Genomic DNA, 20,536 nt, shown 5'->3' on the forward strand with positions numbered 1-20,536 from the left:
AGCCGACTCAAAGGAATCGGCAAGAGGAGATAAAGTTTACTTTTGATGTGTCCAAATGTGATCGTATTTTTGATAAATTATTGCGACTTGGGCATTTAAAGATTGCTCATGTTATACCGCCGCTTCAGGAGCTAAAGCAGCGTGCTTATCGTAAATTTCATAATTCTTCATCTCATGCGACTAATGATTGTAATGTGTTTCGACGACAGGTACAATAGGCCATAAATGAAGGACGATTCGCCTTTCCGGAGATGAAGATAGATAAAGCTCTGTTCCCAGTTCATACCATTGATCTCAACAATGCAAAGGTGCTGATTCGGCCGGATCAAGCCGAAGAAGCAAAGTGCAAGAATGTGATCATTGGTGATGATAGGCCATTGACTGTTGATAACAAAATTCTGGCCAGGGAGGTGATTCAGGAGAAGACTCTTGATGGGAAGAAGAATCTGAGGATCATACTTAAGCCTCGCACGCTCGGGGGGCAAGGAAATTCTTCTTCAGGCGACCGGCCTGCTGCTCAGCCGAGACCGGTCAGACCGGTTTCTCCGACCGGTCAGACCGGTCCTGGTGGCCGGTCAGACCGCCCTAGTGGTCAGCCCCGGAGCCTAAGCGTCCGGAAGTGGGTACGTGGAAGACTAATCAGCCAAAGGTGCAGGGCAAGCTAGCAAATCAGAAGCCTATCTTTGGTCAACTGCTGAACAAGTACTCAAAGGCCGTTCAAAATGATCGGCCCCTAAAAAAGAGATCGAGGTCACCTCCGCATCAAGGACTCAAGGCGCACCTTCATCTCCTAGGGGACAATCAAGCAAGCGCATGGGTGATGTGGTTACCTTGTTCCCTCTTCAGCAGATGCAGCCGATGTATGCTACTATACCATGGGCTCCACCGGAATCGGATTCTCAGTTTCCCGCATGGGAGAACGGGGGATTTTGGATGCAATGCTACCCTATGGCCTGTGTTTGACACTTCCAGGGGGAGGGAAGCTCCAGAGGGCCTGTGTTTGACAGGTTGAAGCAGCCGGTTCATGACCGATTGGGACAACACCAATCTGGTCAGGGGCAGAACCCCGGACCGGTCAGACCGGTCTACCCCGACCGGTCAGACCGGTCTCAGCAGAGGCTGGCCCAAGCTTGTCCAGTGCACCAAGAGTATCACTTTAAGGAGAAGAAGGACGAGTCCATGCCAATGCAAGTTGAAGACGGAAAAGGTAAAGCTCAAGGTGCACAAGATGGACCGATGATCGTTGAGAAACCGGTCAATGTTTCTCAGAAGCTTGTGTTGGCCAATGATCATGAGGCCAGCAGTAGCAACCTCAAGGACCAAGACAAGGAGAAGTACTTCCAACCTAGGTGGTGCCCGCCGGGGTTGACACATACTCAGAAGAGGAGGCTGCAGCATCTTCGACGCCAAGAACATAAGGAAAAAGAAGCAGAGAAGTTGAGGGATGAACAATTCGACAAGTACAGACCAAGAATTCCTCAAGGCAAGGTGTGGCAGGTCATGGAAGCTGATCAACCCACAGGACTGGTCAGACCGCTCCAGTCGACCGGTCTGACCGGTGTCCTGGACCGGTCTGACCGCTCAAGGCAACCGGTCTGACCGGTCGATTCTGAGCCTGAGCAGAAGGCCGAAGAAAGTGTTCCTACTTCAGTTCCTGGTGCAGCAGAGGGTCCAGCAGCTCCTTCTACAGCAGAAGACAAGGAGTTGGTGGATTATGAGGCTTCTCCGAAATGCACAAACAAGGAGATCAATGTTGTGCGCTTTTCTGATGACTACTGGGCGATTCCAGAGGAGGAGGCTGGTCATTTGGACTTTGGGCCGCGCGAAGCTATTTTTCAGAAGCCCAAAGATTTGGATAATCACTTGAAGGCTCTCTACGTGAGGGGGCACATCAACGGGAAGCTAGTTTCTCGTATGCTTGTGGATAGTGGGGCGATTGGGAATTTAATGCCCTATTCACTCTACAAGAAGCTCGGCGGGACGAACGAAGAATTGATCAAGACGAACATGACGGTTAGTGGCGTTGGAGGAGGTGATCCCATTGGTGCCAAGGGGGCTGCTTCAATGGAGTTGACCGTTGGAAGCAAGATGGTTGCGATGGCGTTCTTCATCTTCGAGGTGCAAGGTAACTTCAACCTCATATTTGGACGTGATTGGATTCATGCCAATCAATGTGTACCATCGTCCTTGCATCAGTTTATCATTCAGTGGATCGGCGATGAAGTTGAGGTTGTGCATGGTGATACCTCTTCTTTCATTGGAACCGCCGATTCCGAGCTCATTGGTGCACATGATCACATCAAGTGTTTATCGGGCCTGGATTTGACCGATTACGACTTGATCAGTTGCACAAAGGAGGGTTTTGTGTCTGCAGTCGTAAAGCCAATGGAGAATCGGCTATATTTACTTCTATGATGCAGCAGGGCGTCAATGCAGAGCCGACCGGTCAGACTGCTTCCTCTAACCGGTCAGATCGCCCAACCGGTCAGACCGGTGCATCAGACCGGTCCAGTACAGAGTGGCTGCAGTAACACATTGAGCACTATCGGGACAAGGCGAACGATATGTGCGAGGCTATTGAAGACTTGGGTGACTTAGATAAGTCATGCCAAGGTTTTACGTTGGCTGATCCTTTGGAAAAGGTAGATATTGGAGATGATTCTATTCCTAGGCCGACTTTTGTAAATGCAAACTTATCGGATGATTGTAAAGCCTATTTAATAAAGTTATTGAAAGAATATGTCGATTGTTTTGCATGGGAATATTTCTGATATGCCTGGTTTGAGTCGTGATTTGGTTGAACATTGGCTGCCGATTAAGGCTGGTTTTAGACCTTATAAACAACCTTCTAGGTATTTTAATCCCATTATGTATGACCGAATAAAAGAAGAAATCAATCGTTTATTAGATGCTGGATTTATCCGGTCTGGTCGTTATGCAGACTGGATCTCTAATATTGTGTCTGTTGAAAAGAAGGATTTGGGCAAGATTAGAGTGTGCATTGATTTTAGAGATCTTAATAAAGCTACTCCTAAAGATGAATATCCTATGCCTATAGCCGATATGTTGATCAATGAGGCTTCTGGACATCGTGTTATCAGTTTTCTTGATGGTAATGTGGGTTACAATCAAATATTTATGGCCGAAGAAGATACGTCTAAAACGGCCTTTAGATGTCATGGCTTTGTTGGTTTGTTTGAGTGGGTTGTCATGACTTTTGGATTGAATAATACTGGTGCTACTTATCAAAGGGCTATGAATTTGATCTTCCATGATTTAATTGGCATTATATTGGAGGTCGATATTGATGATATTGTAATTAAAACGGCCGGCTTGAGTTATCATTTCTTTGATTTAAGACTTGCTCTGGAGAGGATGCATCAGTATGGATTGAAGATGAACCCACTCAAGTGTGCTTTTAGTGTATCGGCTCGGAAGTTCTTGGGCTTTATTATTCATGAGAAGGGCATAGAGATTGATCCAAAAAGAATTGAAGCCATGAATAAAGTGGAGGCTCTTGCTTGCAAGAAAGACTTGAAAAAGTTTCTGGGCAAAGTAAATTACTTGAGAAGATTTATTTCTAATTTGTCCGGGAAGATAGATGTGGAAGCTTATGGAGATTCACTTCTGGTGGTGCAGCAAGTATTCAAGGTATGCAAATACTATAATGGTTCTTTAAATGCATATCTTGAAAGATGACTTGATATTATCTCTTGTTTCGATGAGTTTGTGATTCGACATATTCTAAGAGATAGTAATAAAAAGACAAATGCTCTGGCTCAGCAAGCATCTGACTATAATGTTACAAAAAAATATTTTAACATGAGAAAGCCGATGCGAGCAACAACCGAGTTACTGGTTCTGGACGAACCGGTCAGACCGGATGCTCCGACTGGTCTGACCGCCCAGACCGGTCTGACTAGTTCAGAGACCGGTCCGACCGGTCAGACTGCTAAAAACAGTGAGTCGGCTGTTGCTTCCAACTCTAAAGGGAAGGCCGAGGTTGCTGATTGGAGGGTGTCTATTGTGACATATTTAAAGGACCCTGATCATGGTGCAGAGAGAAATATTTGGCGTTTGGCATTTAAATATATTTTGATCGACGATGAGCTTTATCGTCGGACCGCCGAAGATGTGCTTCTCAAGTGCTTAGATTCTGATCAGGCCCGTGTTGCTATGGGAGAAGTTCTTGAAGGCATCTGTGGTATGCATCAATCGGCTCCTAAAATGAAGTGGTTGTTTAGGAGAACCGGTTTCTATTGGCCAACTATGATGGCGGATTGTTTCAGATATTATAAAGGGTGTGAATAATGCCAGCAATTTGGTAATGTTCAGTTAGTGCCTGCTGCGTCATTACATCCTATTATCAAGCAATGGCCGTTCAAAAGTTGGGGGTTGGATTTCATTGGTCAGATTAATCCCCCTACTTCAAAGGGACATCGCTTCGTGTTTGTTGCTACAGATTATTTCACTAAATGGACCAAAGCAGTTCCTTTAAAGAATATGACATATCGGGAGGTGATTGAGTTTATTACAGAACACATTATTCATAGATTTGGCATTCATCAAACTTTGACAACAGACCAAGGTTCATCTTTTATTTCAAACGAGGTACGTGATTTTGCCAAATCTTACAAGATTAAGATACTCAATTCATCTCCATACTATGCTTAGGCCAATGGTCAGGTCGAGTCTAGTAATAAAATCTTGATAAAGCTCATCAAGAAGAAGATAGAAGAAAATCCCAGAAGGTGGCATGAGGTGTTATCTGAGGTATTGTGGGCTCATCGTATATCTAGACATGGTGCTACTAAAATTACTCCTTTTGAACTTGTATATGGTTAAGAGGCTGTTTTACCCGTTGAGGTGAATTTGAACGCTTATAGATTAGCTAAACAAAATGACCTTACTGTTGTTGATTACTATGACTTGATGATGGACAATATTGATGAAGCAAGCGACAAGCGGTTACAAGCTTTGAAAGAATTTGAGAAAGACAAGCTTCGATTTGCTAGAGCTTACAACAAGAAGGTAAGACCCAAATCTTTTCAGGTTGGTGAGCTGGTATGGAAGACAATATTGCCTCTTGGGACAAAGAGCAACAAGTTCGGCAAGTGGTCGCCAAGTTGGTAGGGACCATACAAGATTGTCAAGATTATCTTTGGGAATTCTTATATGGTGGAGACGATGCAAGGAGAGCGTGTTCCAATGGCTCTTAATGGAAGGTACTTGAAGAAATACTACCACAGCGTGTGGCAAGACGCTTGAAGATGAAGACGGCCGGTATAAAGTATCACCCTTAGCATTATTTTTAGCCTTATATTTTCTGTGCAAATTTATGTAACTAGGCTAGCTTCTGGTACTTGCTTTTTGGCTTGCAAAACTCACCAAAAAGTAGGGGGGCATATGTTGGCAGCCAAAATTGGCACTGCCGAAGGCCGACAATCTGACCGGTCGGGCCGACCGGTCTGGTCCTATGTAATCCGAATCAGGTTAGATCTGAATTGTAGAGTCCGTTTGTAACCCGATTTTGAAGGGGTACGTCATCCCCGACCTATAAATATAAAGGCCATGGTCGATTGATGTCTTTCTACCCAATCGAATCAACACATTTACCTTTTACTTTTTATCTCCAAACCCTAGCTTTTTCAACCTCTTGTTGTTCTTCACTCGTCTCTACTGCGTTCGAGGGCGTTCTGGGTGGCCTGCTGACTCCAGGACAACCTAGATCTGGGAGCTCCGACGGAGTCCCTCCCGAGCTCGTGGTTTTAGGTTTTCACGGTTTTTCTTCCTCAAGCGGTCTGACTGGTCTGAAGAACCGGTCTGACCGGCCTATGCAAGACCTTGCTGGTGAGGATCGTTTGCGATCCGCGCGTGCTCGCGCTTTCGTGTGGGACACCGTTAATGCACGACCCGTCGTGTTAGAGTGGGGTGCGCGCCCCTTCCGTCCTCCCTCTGCTTTGTAGCAACAACTCTTCTTTCAAGTGAGCTAGAAGGGTATGTCAAAGCAGGTTGACAGGCTAGAAAGTAAGCCAGGCTACCCACTCGGATGAGACCCATTAGAGCAAGGCTTATAAACCGCGCCCGCTGCGGGCGAGATAAAAGCCAGCGTGGATAGCATTCAATGCAGCGCAGCGCTAGAAAGCGACGTGCAGCCAATGAAAACGAGCAGCGCTGTGGCACAGTGCCATTTCGCTGGTGTCAGTCGGCGTCTGGCGATGCGCTCGCTACCCTCTCTCTCCTACCTTCTCTGTCCACCACGTCGGCATTTCGCTCGCTCCGCGCCGCCCATTATACTTGCTCTTAGAAGTGGTTGACCCTGTCTGTACCAAACCGCATGTACACAACCCCCTCCACCCTACGCGTTATTCCAAACCGTGCTTGCTCTCTTCCATCCACGTGCAGCATGCCCGTAGGGCTTTTTTTTCATGCAGTTTGTTTATAAAAAATATTTTATCTCCTTCATATGATCTCCGTTTTGAATACCGATTACATCGTTGTGTTCTACATTATGAGACGAATAAAACTAGATCCCACTTGCATATATTTTGAAAAAGTTTTGCACTAGTAGCAATTTATATTTAATTTTGAGTTTGATATTATTGAAGGAGTTGCTACATATACATATATATAAGTTGCCACACATGTAAGATAAAAGTTATCACAAAAAAATATTTATAAATTGTTAAAAATAAAGTTGCCACGGAAGCATAATCCGTTACAATTATAAGTTGTCTCAAAAATAGAATTTGTCATACATAAGTTGTCACAAATATAAGATGTCACACACTAAGTAGTTAAAAATGAGTAACTTGCCATACCCATAAGTTTATACAAATTATCGTAAAAATAAAAGTTGTCACACTTTAAACAAAAAGTTGCACATGAGTTGCTACACAAATAAAATATAAGTTACTACAAATAAAATCTATCTTACGCTCATACATAGAAGTTGACACAAAATAAAAGATGTTATGCACACAAGTTGTTACTAAATTAAGCCAATATAAACATAAGATGCTACAGAAAGAAAGCAAATCGTCACATAAGTTGCTACCAAATTTTCACACATGTAAAAGTAAAAGTTGCCACAAAACCAACATCTATCATACATGAGTTTCCCCACATATAAGATACAAGTTACTGCAAATAATATTGATCATGCACGGGTACATATGAGTTAACACAAAATTATAGTTGATATACACATAAATTATTACTGCATTAATATAACATACACATAAGTTGCTACAAAAGGAGAGCAAGTCATCACATAAAATTACTATTGTGTAAAACATCGATAAACCTTATGCAAATGGGGTCTAGTTTTGTTCGTCTTATCGCGTAGAACACATTGGTGCAATCGGTTCTGGAAATGAAGGTAATATGAAGTAGATAAAATATTTTTTAACATAGCTTTATAAAAAGAGTCCATTCCCTCCCCGTGGATGCTACATGCGTGGCAAGCAAAACTGCAACAGTAGCAACATGCAGAGGTGCGTGGGTTGCTGGATTATTGGTGCATAGGACGGTCTGGCATGTGGAATTTGTTGGGCCGCCGACGGGAACATATTGAGCCGCGGATGTATGATAGGCCATAGGCAGGCCTGCGCGCGGTTGCACGCTTGCGTGTCAGCGCGACTAGTCGTAAGATAGCTTTTCCTTTCGTGTGTTGACCAGATTTGCGTCAACATCCCGATGGGCCAAACTATATAGGCTCGGCCCACCCCTGTTTAGACATTAGGACATGGCGAGGCGGTGAGAGGTGTGGTGCGGTGGGGGCGCCGCGAGGCGACACCAGGCGGCGGCGCGTCGTGCGCGGTGTCCCCTAGCATCGCCACGATTACACCACCGCCCGCGACGGCGGCAGAGGCCACCTCCCCAACTCCTCTTCCTCCACACCTCACGCGTGTGCTACCGCAATAGCGCTAAATGGGAGCCGGCTCTAGAGGAGACTCGTGCTGCTCGTACCGCTTCTCCGCTCCGCTCATCGGTTCGAGCAATAATGGGTGTGTACGCGTTCCCCGCGGTCGCAGTCGATTTTCCTTCAATTTCTCTCCAAGATCAGGGGCGTAGCTAGGGGGGCGGGCAGGGGCCTGGCCCCCCTATGGTTCCCAATTTTGCATTATAAATTTTTATATAAATTAATATTATTGGCCCCCTCTAATAATGAAAAAAACAAATTCCTGGCTCCGCCCCTGACGAAGATGAAACATTTTTTTTCAACTCAAGCTTTGCAGGTACAACATGATCTCAGTGCTAATTGTATGCAGATTCAAAGGACAATCCATTTCGCTTCGCCTTGAAAAGCCTCGGGAGTGGCGATAGTGGCAGCTATGGCAGCTACTATAGCCTCGCTGCCCTCGAAGACGAGCAAATTGGTAATCTAACATCCCAAATTGAAATCACTCTGTTGGCGCCAATCTAGGGCCAACACACGAATGCGCTTGATCGCGCGGTGAGCGACGGCACAATTGCAGTGCCGATGCTCAGACCGGTTAGACCGGTCTGGGTAACCGGTCAGACCGGTTCGCCGGTGCAGAACGGCAAAGTCCGACGAACGCTCGCCCGGGAGGGACCCCGTCAGGGCAGGCACGCGTAGGGTTGTTCTAGAATCGGCATGCCACCTAGAACGCCTTCAGACGTCGCGGAGATGAAGGAAGAACAACAGAAAAGGGTTGGAAAGAGCTAGGGTTTAGAGACAAAAGTAAAAGCAATAAACATAAAGAAAAGTAATGTATTGATGTGTTTTGATCGATTGGATACCCTAATCGGCCGTGACCCTTTATATTTATAGGGTGGAGTGGACTTATCCCGCAAGAAATCCTGTTTACAGATCTAAATCTATAAAAATCTCTAATTGTACTCGGACTCTGCTTGAACCGGTCAGACCAGTCGGTCGTGCCAGACTGGTTACAGGAACCCCGACCGGTCAGACCGCTTAGAGGTACCGGTCAGACCGGTTCCTGCCAAATTCAGTCGTCAACATATGCCCCCTGTTCTTTGGCAAAGCTTGCGTACCAAAGAACATTCATATGGACTAAATTTGTCTAAGGACGATGATCAGTAATACATCGGCCATTTTTGTACTAAGGGCGATAACAATTATCGGCCATGACTTGTTTTTCTTCAAGTTGAAATAACTTGCTTCGGTCTCCAAACTTTCTTCATGGCTACTGGTTTTATTAGCTCGACCTCCACTTGTTGCTCCATTGATTCTCTCTTGCGCATACGTTGTAGTCTTCGTTTCTGAGTATGAGACAAGCCTGAGGGACACCACCTCGGCTGTAGATACTTTGAATCTTGCTCCTTGCACTTCTCATTCTCTTTGATGCAATCAACATCTTGCTTGACCGGATTATTGCTAGCAACAATCGGTCTTTGTAGTAATGCATGATTTGGATACATAGGAGGATATTGAATATAATATGATTGCATATGCATCCTACTATAATCCATAGGTGTATAAAAGTAAGGATACCAGCAATACCATGGAGTAACCGGTTCATTGGATGGCGTATCAACTTGTCTTGGATGAGAATCCGATTGCTCCTGATGTTTCGTTGAGGACTTCATATCTTTGACTTTACTTGATTGCCTCTTCTGAGCAGTTCCCTCCTTCTCATATTTGGCCAAGAGTTCCTTGAAACTCGGCCTTGTCCTGCTTTTGGAGGAATTCCCAGACTTGCTGGGCGTACCGTTCAGACCGCCTTTTGAACCGGTCAGACCGGTCGACTCGCTATCGGCCCCTTTTTCCTTGTCCTGCCCCCCGAGCGTTGAAGCCTCTGTTGCAACTCGAGGAGTCTTGCTCTGTAGCACCTTTTGGATTTTTCCCTTTAGTCGATTCAGCTTAATGCGGCCGAATCAATACTTTTGGATTTGACAACTCAAGTGTATGAACGGGAAAAAGATTTTGATCAATTTTCATCGCAGGAACAACCAATCGTCCTTCATTTATAGCCGATTGTATTTGTCTATGAAGAACATTGCAATCATTAGTGGCATGAGAAAAAGTATTGTATAACTTACAATATGCACGACGCTTCAATTCCTCCATTAATGGAATAGTGTGAGAGAACTTAATTTTCTCAAGCTTTGCCAATTCATCAAAAATTCTATCACACTTTGTCACATCAAAAGTGAATTTAATTTCATCTTGCCGATTTTTAGAAATCAGCTTTAAAGAAGTATAAGTGCTGGGCTTATCACTAGATGATCATACAAATTCAGCAGCATATACTTCATTACCCTCATCGTCTGAAGATTCTCCTTGTAGCATATGCATACTAAGACGATCGGGTTTAAATTTTGCATCTTTACTTCGGCTTTCTTGAGCCAAAGCCCTTTGCAACACTTGATTAACGGTTAGAAACTCATATCCTTCTAATTTTTCTTTAATATGATATCTCAAACCATTAAGAGCTAATTCGGCAAGATCCTTTTCAGAAATAACCAAACTATAACATCAGTTTTTTGTATCTCTAAATCTTCTAATAAATTCAGCACCAGACTCATCATGCTTTTGCTTAACCGATGTTAAATGACATAGCCTCAACTCATTTTCACCATTATAAAAATGATCATGAAATTTACACTCTAATTGAGACCAAGTTTGCACAGAATTAGGAGCTAATGCCGAAAACCATGAAAAAGCAGTGTCAGATAAAGACAAAGGAAACATTCTAATTTTCAAATGATCAAGACTCCCATAAATTCCCATTTGTGCATTAAACTGACTAACATGCTCTCATGTAGTTCTACTATCCTCTCCAGTGAATTTAATAAATTCTGGTACTCTAAAATTCTGAGGATATGGAATAGAATCAAAACTCTCGGGATAAGGCTTTTGACAGACTAGAGTTTTGTCCTTCAATTCTACGCCGAAAGTTTCTTTAAACATACAGCCAAATCTTTCTTATGCTTCTCAAGTATTTGATTAAAATAAGAATCATTTGGCCTTTGAACATTGGTATTAGAGCTATTCGGCACATGCGGTATATGATTCGGTTGTGTATATGGTATTTGCTGCAAATGTCCATTATTTGGCATTGTACCATATGAATAACCTGAACCCTGAGGAGGCATAGTGTATGAATTATTCATTCGGCTAAAGCCAACCGAAACATAAGGTACACTAGTAATTGGTTCAGGAGACGATGGATATGCAACTAAAGCTCCAGAACCAGTCGGACCGGTTGGAACCGGTCCTCCATGAGCGGTCTGACCGGTCTGCGAGACTGGTCCGACCGTTCCATGACCGGTCTGACCGGTCGCGAGACCGGTCCGACCGCTCCATGCGCGTGATACTGCTCTGGAGTTCTCTGACCATAAAAATTCATCGGCATGCCATATTGGGGCGCATGTGCTGCCGATGATTCAAGATGCATAGTATTATGATAAAAAAGTGCCATCAATATTAGGTCTAGGAGTACCACTATCATCAATCAAAGGTTACTTGCCTAATGATTTATCAATCATATTTTGAACAGTAGCAAGAATCTTTTCTTGACCACTAACCACCAATTGACTAATTTGCTCTAAAGTAGGCAGTGTTGTAGCACTTATAGTAGCACTTGATTTGGCTTGCTCATCTTCATCCGAAAGAATGACCACCTCCTTGTCCTTAGAGATATCACCCTTCCGATTCTTGGAAAAGTGAGACAAGAACCACCGACGCTTTTCTTCAATTTCTTTTTCCTTGCGCCGATTGTTCTCCTCTTCACACTTCTTTATGAAGGCTTCATAAACTTGACGATCCTCGGGCGGCAATTCATCAACAGACGGTCTGCTGATGTTATCGGGATCGATCTCACCAGGATTCGACAGCTTCACCATGGTAGTATGTGGAGTAGATTGGATCGGTTTAAATAACCAAGATCTTTCTTCCCCAGCGGAGTCGCCAAAATATGTTGGCGCCAATCTAGGGCCAACACACGAATGCGCTTGATCGCGCGGTGAGCGACATCACAATTGCAGCACCGATGCTCAGACCAGTCAGACCGGTCTGGGTAACCGGTCAGACCGGTTCGCCAGTGCAGAACGGCGAAGTCTGACGAACGCTCGCTCGGGAGGGACCCCATCAGGGCACGCGCGCGTAGGGTTGTTTTAGGATCGGCAGGCCATCTAGAACGCCTTCAGATGTCGCGGAGACGAAGGAAGAACAACAGAAAAGGGTTGGAAAGAGCTAGAGTTTAGAGACAAAAGTAAAGGCAATAAACATAAAGAAAAGTAATGTATTCATGTGTTTTGATCGATTGGATACTCTAATTGGCCGTGACCCTTTATATTTATAGGGTGGGGTGGACTTATCCCGCAAGAAATCATGTTTATAGATATAAATCTATAAAAATCTCTAGTTGTACTCGGACTCTGCTTGAACTAGTCAGACCCACCGGTTTAGACCGGTCGGTCGTGCCAGACTGGTTACAAGGAACCCCGACCGGTCAGACCGCTTAGAGGTACCGGTCAGACCGGTTCCTGCCAAATTCAGTCGTCAACACACTCTTTGATCTCAACCAGTCGCATAGTTCAGTCAATCCATCTGGTATTGCAATATGCAAAGCTGCATTTTGTGTGCCTCGGGAAGCATGCAGAGTAGTGATGTAAGAATGGTACACAGTAGTAATCCTTCAGTTGTTGCTTCCATGAAGTAAAGACAATGCTGCGTACATCTGAAAGGATGACAGCTGACAGACCAGTGCTTGGTTGTCCCTTTCCAGACAAATTTCCATACACAGTCCTAGTGCTGATCGAATCTGCGATGCGTAACTGTGATGGGTTCCAAATAACAAAGGATGATGTCGAGAAGATCATGGACTGGGAGAAGACATCAGACGAGCAAGTTGAGATACCGTTCAAGCCTGGGCGTGTGATTCTGCAGGTATACATACATGTCTTGAACATCTTATTTTATTCCCACATAGAAATCTACTCCATGTGCAGGGCTTTGTACTGATATCCTGAAATTAGGATTTCACCGGTGTACCAGTCCTTGTTGACTGTGCAAGCATGCGGGATGCAATGTCTCAATTAGGTGACGATCCTGATAAGATCAATCCAATGGTGTGTCTTGTCTTATCTCTTTTTTTTTTGGCAAGAATCCAATTTTTCTTGGGTTTTTCTTTGTATAGTCATACTTAGTTCTGCACTTATGTGTTCAGGTTCCGGCCGACCTTGTAATTGATCACTCAGTGACAGCCGATGTGGTGAGGTCGGAAAGTGCAGTACAGGCCAACATGGAACTGGAGTTTGAGAGGAACAAGGAGTGGTTTGCCTGTCTCAAATGGGGGTCTACTGCATTTCACAACATGCTTATCATACCTCCTGGCTCTGGTATTGTTCATCAGGTAAAAATCAATGATCAATGTCCAGGATTTAATCTTTGAAATTCATTTGTGATCATTTCTTGTTATCTAGTGTAGGTAAATCTTGAATATCTTCGGAGAGTTGTTTTCAATACAAATGGCCTACTTTATCCTGATAGTGTTGTGGGGACTGATTCTCACACTACAATGATAAATGGACTCGGAATTCTTGGTTGGGGAGTTGGAGGAATCGATGCTGAGGCAGCTATGCTTGGTCAGGTAAATGATGAAATCTTTTACATCTAGGTTGTCTATGTCTATCATCTTTTTATTCATTTTGTCATGTAACGTACTCACTATGTTCCCTGCCACCTAATTATTCATTTTTTCTTGCATATGTGATCAGCCGATGAGCATGGTATTGCCTGGAGTTGTGGGATTTAAGCTATATGGAACCCTACGGAATGGGGTCACAGCAACAGATCTAGTTCTAACAGTTACTCAAATGCTGAGAAAACATGGCGTTGTTGGAACGTTTGTTGAGTTCTATGGTATTAAAATCTGAGAGCATCTATAACTTATTTCATCCTTATTTTTTCTTGCCTTGCAACCTTCTAACAATCTCAATGTAGGCAGAGGTCTGGCAGAACTTGCATTAGCTGATAGAGCAACTATAGCAAATATGGCACCAGAGTATGGAGCGACTGCTGGTTTCTTTCCAGTTGACCATATTAGCTTAGAATATCTCAAAATGACAGGAAGAAATGACGAAACTGTGAGTATCATATTATGTTTATATTCTGTAACTATGCAGCATCTACTTCATAACCTTGTGCAATGGAGATGTACAAATAGATACTTCGATTGCTGTGCTGATAGTTATTGACATATGTGTAACGAGAACATTATGTGATACTATATTCTTGTTTGGTAATAATAAATTGATAAGACTCCAAATGTTAGGTATCAATAATAGAAGCCTACCTGCGTGCAAACAAAATGTTTGTGGATCATGATGAAGTAAGTTTAATTCTTCAACCTTCTCCATGAACACAAGGGATGTTTTTTGATCTCCTATTGGATTATAATTTATCAGCCTGAAATAGAACATACATACTCATCATACCTAGAACTGGACTGAGAAATGTTGAGCCATGTGTTTCAGGTCCAAAGAGGTAATTTCTGCAGTTACTTTGTGGTTTCTTTAATTTGCATATACTGTTTTGATGCAAAGCTCTACATTTGCAGACCTCATAACCGAGTCCCTTTAAAGGACATGAAAACAGATTGGCATGCATGTCTGGACAACAAAATTGGTTTCAAGGTACGGAAATCAACAGCACACTGCCAATTTTCCTGATTACTGTGTGCTAATTTAAATACTCCTCCAGTCAAGATTAGTTGACATTTCAGACAGTCAAATTGGCCTGAAATTGAAGTTAAAATCTTGCTCCATTTTTATAAGTAATACATTAAGGATCTAATCGGCACAGGATTTTTGGTAAATATAACATATGTTGTGTTTTTCCGTTTGGAATCAGTGTAACCAAACTTTTGTCCACAGGTTGACCCTTTAACATTTTATAAAGATTTTTTTGTTTTTGTTGATGTTGAAAATCTGACAGCAAGGACAATTCATGTTCTCTGTTTCAGGGTTATGCTATCCCAAAGGATTTGCAGGACAAAATTGTGAAGTTTGATTTCCATGGGCAAACTGCAGAGATTAAACATGGAAGCATTGTGATAGCTGCTATCACAAGCTGCACAAACACTTCTAACCCTACTGTGATGATAACTTCTAGATTGGTTGCAAAGAAAGCTTGTGAGTTGGGCCTTCAGGTTGTTACGAATAAGGTGAGGAAAAGAGAGTGAACTGTGTATGTATTGAGAGAGGCCCAAAGGGCTATATATACATGAGACACATCCCAAACCCTAGACACCAGTACATTGACTATTATACCCTTAACACCCCCTCTCAAATGCAACATGAATGCAATGACATTGCATTTGGAGAGTGAACTAAGCACTAGACTAAAAAGAAACAAGAAAAAGATACATCCAAATCTAAAATCTTGATATCGTCGAAGCGTGCAACTCTTGAACATGTCATGTAGATGAGCTCCTCCACAAGAGGGTATTGCCTTCACAAACCAGTACTTGAGCAAATACCTCGAGTCTTCACAAACCAGTACGTCGACTCCTCAAACACGAGCCTTGCTTTGGAGAATTGAACACGACAAGAAAAGTGAGATGTGCCAAACCAGCCAAAGATAGAAAGCACCACTGCAAGATGGCAAGTGGCGAGACAGGAAGGTGATGACGACATGTCAGTGTCTTAAATAACGTAATGGTACAAGAGCTTATCGTATTTTGTGAAACACCCAGATGCTTATTATTGGTATGTTCTCTTTAGGTTGACATCAATTTTGAAGAAGAGCCAATTGGAACAGGAAGGAGCAATAGACCAATCTTTCTTAAGGACATATGGCCATCTTCTGAGGAAGTTGCAGAGGTAAAGAAGCAAGCCTGACATGCAACAGATGCACTGATCAACATTCCATTCACATTGTTATCAAGCACCATAGTTTATATCAGTTTAGAGATATAACTAGAAAAATGTTGCGTCGTTGGCGCTCCCGAGAGACCCGTCACAGTCGTATATATCCATGCTTGTAAATTTTTGTTAGTTTGGGAAAGAGATTTTCTAGCTGAACTCTAAAGTTATACTGTGTGAAGAATAATGGATCTTGTGCGAGCTTAATCTGAATCCTAGTACCAAAGTACGGTAAATTTCTCTTGCACATGCAAGTACATTGTATCACTTTGCCTAGTTTACTCCAAAAATGTTTCAGTTCACTACTTCATACAATGCTGGAATTTTTATCATTCTTCGGTATTCAGCCATATGAAAACAGGTTCAATGTATTCTGTAACGGGATGTATCCTGTAGAAATCTTGTTTTTCTTTCTGTATGACGTTACGGCAAAGGACAAAATCCAGCAGTTCGTAATTTGTTCAACTTCGAGAGTTTAAAAGTACTGACATGGCGTAATAGTTTTGGACCCAAATCCAGCAGTTCCTACAATCTAAGTCGCATCCTATCTTGTTTAGGACAAAAAAGGCAACGTTGGTTACAAATGTCCTTGAGTGTGCTTGCAAGTCGCGAGCATTGCGTGGGCTGGCGAGTCGCGAGCAGCACGCAGGCTTGGCGCACTGGATTGTCTTCACTCCAAAGGGATGGAGGGAGTCAGGAAGCACACGGGCGTCAGCACCCAGCAGCAGGAGGCGGGTGGAGGGAGTCAGGAAGCACACGGGGAGGATGAGTACGCAGGCGCGAATTAACCGGAGGAAGAGGCAGGCGTCGGCATCAAGTCATGCACGCGATGCCGTCGACCGCCGGGGTGGCCGCCGCACGTCGCCGTGCACGCGCAGGCCGTCGGGTGGTCACCGCCGCCGTCACCCGCTGGATATGGGGCTGGAAAGGGAAACAGTTTCCCTGGTGGCGTGCGGTTGACAGGTGGGGTCCACCTGTCAGCGGGCTGGTGACGCAAGCGGGCGAGCGCGGGGCGGCAGCAGGCCGGTGGGGACGCGGGCTGGGCAGTTGTGGGCCGCACGAGGGAGCTCGGGCGCGCGCAGGGGGCGGGCGCAATGCTGTGCCGACGCGGCGGGTCGGGCTGGCAGTTTTGGTGGGCTGGGTTAGTTTGGTTAGTGGGTTTCGGCCCGGTAGGAGTTATGGGTTAGGGTTAGCTTTTGTGTTTAATTTGAATTGCCCAATTCAAATTAAACACCACTCAAATTCAAACAAAAATCCCCCAACTAAATTTAAACAAGGTAGAGGCATAAACTCAAGGAAATCCAAATATTTTCACACTAACATTCATTCATCTATGTTTGATTTGGATTTTAATTGAACTAGGATAGAGATGAGTAGAGTTAAGCCTTAAGTGATTCTAATTATTTTCACACCACACAATTTTTTTTTGAAAACCCATATTTTTGCAACTATTAATATTTTGTAAATTTACGGGATGTTACAGTCTCCCCCCCCCTCACAAGAATCTCGTCCTCGAGATTAGGGTGTTATCTGGGTTTTGAAAAGATGTGGATACAGTTTCTTCAGCTCGTCCTCCTTTTCCCACATGGCTTCTCATTCCTCGTGGTTGCTCCATAGAACCTTGCAGTTGGGTATCGTAGTCCTCCGTGTCTCTTTGACTACTCTGTCCAGAATCTTGACAGGATACTCCACGTACTCCAGAGTTTCTTGCAGATCTACGGTCTCTGGCGGCAGAATTTCTTTGCGTACCCTCAAACACTTGTGAAGCTGTGACACGTGGAACACGAGGTGCACTCCAGCGAGTTCTTCAGGTAGTTGCAGCTTGTATGCTAATTCCCCAACTCTTGCAATGATTGGGTACAGAGCAATGAACCTAGGGGCTAACTTCCCCTCACATGGAACCTTTTGGACCCGCATAGTGGTGATACTTTCAAGTAGACGTGGTCCCTAACCTCGAATGAGATATCTCTCCTTCTCTTGTCAGCGTAGCTCTTCTGCATGCTCTGAGCAGTTTTCAAATTCTCGCGGATCTTTGCTATATTCTCTGCTGCTTCCTTGATGGCTTCAGGTCCAAAGAATGGTCGTTCCCCAACTTCTGAGCACATCAAGGGTGTTCTACACTTCCTGCCATATAGTGCCTCAAACGGTGACATCTTGATACTGGCCTGGTAGCTGTTGTTGTAGGTGAACTCTGTGTAGGATAGTCTTCTTTCCCAGTCCTTCCCGTAGGATAGCACACATGCCCTTAACAGATCTTCCATAACTTGGTTTACTCTCTTTGTCTGTCCATCTGTCTGCGGGTGGTAAGCAGAGCTGTACTCAAGTGTTGTCCCAATGGACTAGTGCAAACTCTTCTAGAATCTAGCAGTGAATTGGGTGCCTCTATCTGACATAATGCTCTTGGGTGCTCCATGCAGCCTCAAGATGTTATCTACATACAACTCTGTCAATTTGCCCACTCGATAGTTCTCCTTGACTGGAATGAAGTGTGCCACTTTGGTCAATCTGTCCACCATTACTCAGATAGTATCATATCCACCCTGGGTTCGGGGTAAGCCTACAATGAAGTCCATGCTGATATCATCCCACTTCCACTCGGGTATCTCCAACGGTTTGAGTAATCCTGCTGGGCGTTGATGGTCGGCTTTATTCTTCTGCATACATCACATTTTGCCACATATTCTCCAATGTTGGTCCTCATATCTCTGCACCAGAAACAGTCCTTGAGGTCCTGATACATCTTCGTACACCCTGGGTGTATGGCGTACTTAGAGTTGTGGCCCTCTCACAGAATCTCAGTACGAATCTCCTCGTCCTTCAGGACGCAGATACATTCTTTCAGCCACAAGGTGCCTTGCTCGTCGATTCTGAAGTCAGTAGCCTTGCCTTGCCTTAGGAGTGCTCTCACCTCCCTGATTTCTGGGCATTGCTTTTGTGCCGTTCGAATGCAATCCTCTAGATTGTACTTCACTGTCAGCTCATGCAGCTGACCCTGCTCCATTATCTCTAGCTTCAGACCTTCCAGCTCTCTGCATAGCTCAGGTTGTTCGTCGTGAACCATCAAATTGCTACAATAATTCTTCCTGCTCAAGGCATCGGCCACGACGTTGGCCTTTCCTAGGTGGTACAGGATGTTCAGGTCTTAGTCCTTGATCAATTCTAACCACCTTCTTTGCCTCATGTTTAGTTCTACCTGTGTGAAGAAGTACTTCAGGCTCTTGTGATCAGTGTAAATGTCGCACTTGTTGCCGATCAGATAGAGCCTCCAGATCTTCAACGCATGTACTACAGCTGCGAGCTGAGATCGTGGGTTGGGTAATTCTCTTTGTACTTTCTCAGCTGTCGCGAAGCGTATGCAACAACCTTGCCTTCTTGCATGAGAACACAACCTAGACCTTGATGGGAAGCATCACAATATATTGTGAAATCCTTGCGGATAGCCGGAAGGGTAAGGATCGGGGTAGTTATAAGCTTGGACTTGAGTTCCTGAAAACTGGCTTCGCATTTTTCAGACCAGACAAACGAAACTCCATTCTTGAGCAATTCTGTCATTGGTTTGGCAATTTCCATGGCCTCGGCTTCTTCGTTTTGTTCTTCTTCTTCATAGTCCATCATGCTCGGGGTCGGCGTAGGTTCGGGAGTGTGCGAGCTCGAGTCGCCCCGAAAATGGGATGAAGTTCAATCCATCATTTTCTTGAACGCGCCGGAAACCTTCCGCCCTATGCCCTTCATGATTGGACGAAACAAACACGTACAACTCGAAACGAGTTACATTAGTGAAACCGAAATGAACCTTCTTACCTACGCGTTGTTTTTTTCCTTGAATGTGAGCTTTCTTGCAGCAAAGAAATGAGAGAGAGAGTTTTGTTGAAATCAATTTCGAGCAAAAATCCAATGAAAACCCGAGAGCAAAGTTTGAGAGAGTTTGAGGGAAGTGAGTGAATGAGACTTGAGTGTGAGAGCTCAACACCCACCCCTCGGCCTCTATTTAAAGAGCAAATGGCCGGGCACTGTTTGGAGAGACATGCCTCAATGGCTAGTGACCTTGGAGAAGGGTGGGCCCACTAGCCGTTGGTGTGGGGCCGGCCGACCCTAGGGTTCGGCCGAACCCTAGGTGGCCTACCCAGCTGACAGCCAGGGCCCACTGCCTTTCTAACGGTCATATGCATTTTAAATTATTTTCAAAGGATTTTGATGCTAGGAAATATTTTTTTAGATTTTCATAAAAATAGAATAGGTGCTAGAGAAATTCTATCATGCAAGGGTATTTTGAAAATTCAAACATGTAGTGGAAAAAAATAAAAAGTCGAGAAAAGAAAGATTTGGCGAAAATTAAATATGAGATACGTACCGATTTACCTTCGGTAAGGGCTCGTCATTTTGAGTCTGACGAGCAGGACCTTTCTCCTGCTTTGTTTACCATTGTTCGGCTTGTCTTGGAGAAGTAGACGAAGTTGAACTCTCAATCTTACGCCACACCTTCCTTGACCGTCTTCTTTTAGATCGTGTGCTCATAGGTTCTTTGGGCTGGGATTCTGGTGCATCCCAAAGTGCTTGCCCTTTGTTGTCCTATTGGATCAAGAATCGCTCCTCCTCCTTGTGCTTGAACCTGAAAAACATGTTTTCCTTCCTGACGCTGAAGCGAATTTCTCCTCTTCCTATGTCGATCCTTGCCCTG

General features: G+C 44.2%; 1 pseudogene; it reads left to right on the plus strand.

Moving 5' to 3' along the window:
* Window positions 1-251: 251 nt before the first annotated feature.
* LOC120669206 lies at window positions 252-15,834 on the plus strand (annotated as a pseudogene).
* The last annotated feature ends 4,702 nt before the right edge of the window (window positions 15,835-20,536 follow it).

Source organism: Panicum virgatum, chromosome 4N (assembly GCF_016808335.1).
Source record: "Panicum virgatum strain AP13 chromosome 4N, P.virgatum_v5, whole genome shotgun sequence".
In the NCBI taxonomy this organism is placed as follows: Eukaryota; Viridiplantae; Streptophyta; class Magnoliopsida; order Poales; family Poaceae; genus Panicum; species Panicum virgatum.